Below are 5,945 nucleotides of genomic sequence, written 5' to 3' on the forward strand. Positions count from 1 at the left end.
TTGTATCTATGCAGTAGTGTTGCTATGTATGAATTTCAGTATGTTATTTCAAGAACCTTTGGAGCTGAGATGCAATAACAGAGTCAGTTTCATGAAATTCAACATAGCACTTGAAATTGTAGTAACATAACGCAGCATAATTAAATTCAACATGAGTAGAAGGACATAATAGCAGTAGTTTCATGAAGAATAGCAGTTGAAATAGCTCTATCATTCATCATCCATCATAACTAAATTCAACATGAGCAAAAGGACATAATGCAGCAGTTTTGCACTGTCATTCATCATCCATCATAACTAAATTCAACATGAGCAAAAAGACATAATGCAGCAGTTTTGCACTGTTATTCAGCATCCACCATAACTAAATTCAACATGAGCAAAAGTACATAATGCAACAGTTTTGCACTGTCATTCAGCATCCACAAAAGATGATGTTTTACATCAACAAAAGCTCAGGCTTATCACTGATGCTACACTTCACCAATGCTCTGATTCATAGGCAAACTATTCCCTCCTTCATGTTAGAAGCCATTCCAACCTCCCATGACCATAAGCTGGAATATTTGATGTTCTTGGCTGAGAGTTTGAAGCCCTGGGAGCCACAGATGGTCTTGGTGCTGGTGCTTTCCTGGCAGCCCTTGGAGGTGGTGCAGCCCTTGGAGCTGCTGGAGGTGTTGTTGCCCTTGGAGGTGGTGCAGCCCTTGGAGCTGGTTGTGAACTCCGTGATGGCTGGGATGTGGGTGGTTGTGAACTTGTTGTTGGCTGAGAGGATGGCCCTGCTTGCTGAGATGATTTTATGTTTTTTTGCTTGCTCCTTGTAGTTTTTGGTTCCTGGTCCTACAAAGCAGGAGCAACAATAGTGCATTAGTACATCACAAAGAATTATAGAATGTCGAGAACAAAGCAGCAGCAACAATACAAAGATACCTGAGGCATGCCTGCAACTTGTGACTTTGCTCTGCTTCTCTTTGCTGCCTTTACATAGCACTCATCCTATTTTTTCTAAATGCTTCCTCTTATTGTGTTGTGTACTGCCACATACTGAACATCTCATCTTAACTCCTTTTCTTGAAAAAAAATTGTTGTTGGGCTTCTCCTTCTCCTCTCTAGTTCTTTCTGTCTTCTTCCTCCCAAGCTTGTTGTTAACTCTAATAGGAGGGTCAGGTCTAGAGTTTGTAGATATAGGCCAACTATCTTTGCCCTCTACTGGTTGTTGCACATGGTCATAAATCTTTTTATATGTGCTGATGAAGTAACAAGGTGCAATGAAGTCATCAAGGCTCAAACCTTTAGTGTATACTGCACTAATTGCATGACAACAAGACAATCGAGAGAGCTCCCAATATATGCATGCGCAAGTCCACATATCAAGGTTAACTCTAAATCTTCTGTAATCACCTTCCTGCACTTCAAATGCTTCTTTGCCATTCCATAGCACATTGCACCTTCTAGCTCTTTATGTTCAGCTACAACTTTTTGAAAATATTAGGGCATATTGTTCCACTCCACTTCTCAAGTTTTGCTCTGTTTTCCTAAATTCTAGCCATGACCTTATTTCTTATGATCTCATGACTAGTAATCATAGGATAAAACCTTGCTCTCATGATGGAGTTGTTGAATGACTCACACATATTGTTTTCCACAAAATCACAATATGAGCCAAGTTTGAAAAAATCTCTACTCCAGTGTTCAGGATTGGTTTTCATAATGTCTTGTACCCCCTCTACTGTTTTTTGAGCTAGCTTGGCTCTATGACAGTTGAATCCTGTTTTGTCAGAGGCTTTTGCACATGCCCAGAAAATTTTCTGATAGATCTTCTCCTTGTGTTGCTTTCTCCAGTTTGCATAGATGTGCCTACCACACATTCTATGCTCTGCTTGTGGACATATTTCATTTACTGCTCTGGTGAGGCCCTTGTGTTGGCCAGAGATGAAAACCCAGCCATCACCATGATGATTAATCTGAATGTCCTTCTGAAGAAATGACAGAAACCAGTACCAACTGTCATAACTATCAACCTCAACAGTTGCCCATGCAATTGGGTACATTTGGTTGTTGGCATCTCTCCCGATAGTACAAAGAATTTGTCCATGCACTGTCCCCTTGAGGAAACAACCATCTAACCCAACAACTCTTCTACATCCAGCCATAAAACCTTTCTTGCAATCATCTAGACAAACATACGTCCTCTCAAATACATGTCTATCATGTACATCAGGGTCCAATGTGACTGCAACAGTACTTCCAGGATTGCTCCTAAGTAACTCCAGGTGGTAGTCAAATACTCTAGAATACTCACCATTAGTTGAATCTATGATCTTTTCCATTACAAGGTGGAGTGGTCGAGGCAGGGGAGGGCGCGAATTAAACCAACTATTCTCGATGTGGCAAGCCCCTCAATTAAAGTGCTCAACTACCCTGCCATGTATGCAAAACTGGCTGCTAAAAAACACCAAAACGGCCTCACGGGGTTATTTGCGTGGTATTTGTCAGTCCAGGGGATTAAGATTCTGGTTTTGCGGTTGGGGGTGATCTATTCAGAATCTGGCACTTCAAGGGGGTATTTGTACTTCTTTTGTTTAATATGCTAACATGATGATTTTTCATGCAGATAAATATGACTTAGAGAAAGAAAAAAGCACCTCCACGCTGAAGTGGGATGGAGGGGTGCAGGGGCTCATTTGGTTCGGCAGCGACGGGGCCCAGGGTCGGCCGGATCGGGATCTCTCCATCCCGATCTGGAGGACGACGGGGCCGACGGTCATGGCACAAACACTGTGGTGGGAGGCGCAAGCGAGTGCGGGGCGATGAGAGGCAATGGATCCGGCATGGCAGCAAGGTGCAGCAAGGGGCGGCGGCGATGTGATGGCGCACGGCGCGAGCGGGCGACAGCGCTCGAGGCCGGTTGTGGGACGCGAGGCGGCACGGCAAGGAGGTCGCCGACGGGAGCTCGGGCGCCCGAAGGGCCTCGGGGTGGCAACATGCAAGAGCTCGCGGGCGGCGGCTGGCTGGCGCTCAGCCCGGATCTGGCCCGAGGCGGGCCGACCGTGGACCTGGCGGGCCCTGGTGGCACGGAGCGACGGAGAGGCCATGTGGCGCTTTGGGAGCGGCCACACGCGAGGGCTGGCGATGGCTGGGGGCTGGCTGGAAACGCCAAGTGGCGGGCGGCGGTTGGGGAGGCGCGGAAACCTAGGCTGGAGGTGGGAGAAGGCCGAATTTGGCAGGGGGCTTGTCTATATATAGAAGGGAGGCTAGGGTTTGGGGTTTAACTCCGTTTTCGGACCATTGGATCGCGATCCGATGGTTCCGATCGGAGGGGGTTTGCTAGGTGGGTTGGTTGGCTTTGTAGAGTGGAATGGGCCAAGAAGAGAGGGAAGTGGCAGCCCGTGGCACGAGCTTTAAAATACAAAAAGGTACGACGAATAAACCGATGACGATGCAGCTACGATCGACTCTTTGGGTATCAAATGGACTCTGATTGCGATGAAATTTGGCACGCGGCGTGCCTAGACTATAATAATACCGCACGCCAAGTTTCAACCCAATCCAAGAAAGTTTTATACACTCTTAAAAACAATATATTGATGGTGTCATGGGCGCGTGCGTGTCTGGTTGATCTCGAAATGGTCAACGACAAAAAACGCAGAGAACCGGCAACTAACAACGGATGCAAGTTTTGAAAATTGATGGCAACGAAGTGCCGATGCAATGAGGATGATACGCATTATGCAATGATGAATGCAACAACCAAATAAATCACACCACAACAACGGAATAAAAGGGGAATCTTCTCGAGCATGAGTCCCGGGTTGTTACACCTCCCTTAATCCATGAGGTCACAAACTAGTTGACATCTCTTTGGAATTTGACACTTCATCGCTAGCCAGCTTATACGCGCTTCGAATAGTGAACACTCCAGTTTTCTCTGATGCCCATGCAACAAAATCATCTCCAAAATGAGCCGATGGTCCGATTTTGTGGATTTCCACAATGTCCATCAAGAGAAAACTTGATTTAGTTTATTTGCATCCCAGTTTCCTTGGTAGTTCATCAGCTCGGAAATCCACTTAAGACGACACCTCCCACGGGGTGTGATTAGGCATCCTCTTGGCACACGTGTGATCCATCGGTCTCTCCATATGCGAACATTCTTCCTGTTCCCGATTCGCCACACAACACCTTTTTCAGAAGCTCAAGGCCATAGGCAATAGCCTGCCAAGTGGGTGACGGGTTCCTAGAGAAATTGTATCCAATAGGCGCCCACTTGGAAAATACTTAGCTTTGAACAATATTGCACATAAACTGTTGGAAAACTCAAGAATCCTCCAAGCCTGATGAGCTAGAAGAGCTTGATTAAACAACAAGAAATCCTTGAAACCGAGGCCTTCCAATTTCTTTGGCCTTGTCATTTTAGTCCATGCTAACCACTACATTTTCCTTGTTCCTTTCTCTGTCCCCCCCCCCCCCCCAAAAAAAAAAAAATTGACCATGTGGTTTAGATCGCATACTTCAAGCAGTAATTTGAACACACTCATGAAGTATGTGGGGATTGATTGAGCAACCAGACGAATTAACACTTCCTTACCAGCTTGAGTGGGATGGGCATCATAAGCAAACAAACGGGTTGACAATTTCATTTGCAAATTCTAGAATTTTCCTTTTGACATTCGGCCATACGAAGTCGGCACACCCAAATACTTCTCCTCAAACCCTGCCGAGGTGATTTCCAATATATTTTGTACACTCTCACTGACTATCTCCGCTCATGATCTGCACACCAACATGGAACACTTGGAGGGGTTTATTAAATACCTGGTCGCATTTGCATAAACAGAAAAGGCATTTTTAATATAGATTGCCTCCTGGTTGCAAGCTTTAAAGAACAAAAGAGTGTCGTCCGCGAATAAAAAGTGTGAAATTCCTGGATCTCTTCTTGTGATTTTCAACAGGAATAAATTCCTGGTATCAATTCCTTTATGGATAAGGGCAGATAGAGTGTCACCAACAAACACAAACAAATAGGGGGATAACGGATCACCTTGTCGAAGGCCACATGACAGTGCAAATGAATCCAAGATAGCTCCATTGAAGTTTAGAGAGTATCTCACCGAGGACACATGACATTATCTAGTCAACCCATCAGTGAGCGAAACCAAGCTTTTTCATCATTTCCTAAGGTAATTCCAATCCACCCTGTCATAAACCTTTGAGAGATCAAGCTTATACGCAGAATAACTCTTGGTTGTGTCCTTCTCTTTCTTTATCTGTGAATGCATCCAAAAGCTACAAAGGCATTATAAATGATCATACGTCCAGGAATAAATGCACTTTGCGTCGGAGATATAATATCATCTAGGACAGGCCTGAGATGATTCACTAAGCATTTGGAGGCCACTTTATACATAACATTGCATAAGATTATGGGATGAAAATCTGTTATTTTCACTGAATTGTCAACTTTTGGGATCATAACAATAATAGCATCATTTACCTTCGGGGGCATTATTCCCGTATTGGAAAACTCTTTTACTGCAGCAATTATGCCTCCTTCATAATGTTCCAATTGCGCTGGAAAAAACATGCAGGAATCCGTATGGAGCCGGTGCCTTCAAATGGCCTATTTGAAACATAGTGTCTCCAATCTCCCTGTGAGAGAATTCCGCACATAAACCCTCATTTATTTCTGGGGTGACAACAAGCTCAAACAAATCAGTTATAAGCGAATGGTGAACCTTGACGTTCACAGCACCACTCCTTCTGTTGCCATAGGTGTGGCAGTGTGGGACACCCGAGAATCCCAAACCAGCCAGTTCACATATCTCCAATGCATCCCGAAAAGCTTGCATGTAACTCAAAGGCCTCGGTGACAACGAGAATTGTTCAAAGTCCCACATGCATTCATTAAAATCACCCATAACTAACCAAGGTAAGGTAGACTAGGA

The 5,945-nt window shown here is 44.8% G+C and overlaps 1 long non-coding RNA gene across 1 annotated transcript; it reads right to left on the bottom strand.

Moving 5' to 3' along the window:
- Positions 1 to 217: 217 nt before the first annotated feature.
- On the bottom strand, positions 218 to 2,333 carry LOC123448281. Its single transcript, XR_006631648.1, has 2 exons — positions 931 to 2,333; positions 218 to 840 (listed from the first exon to the last, which is right to left on the bottom strand). It is a non-coding gene; the product is annotated as an uncharacterized LOC123448281 (long non-coding RNA).
- Positions 2,334 to 5,945: the final 3,612 nt, after the last annotated feature.

Source organism: Hordeum vulgare, chromosome 4H, assembly GCF_904849725.1.
Source record: "Hordeum vulgare subsp. vulgare chromosome 4H, MorexV3_pseudomolecules_assembly, whole genome shotgun sequence".
In the NCBI taxonomy this organism is placed as follows: Eukaryota; Viridiplantae; Streptophyta; class Magnoliopsida; order Poales; family Poaceae; genus Hordeum; species Hordeum vulgare.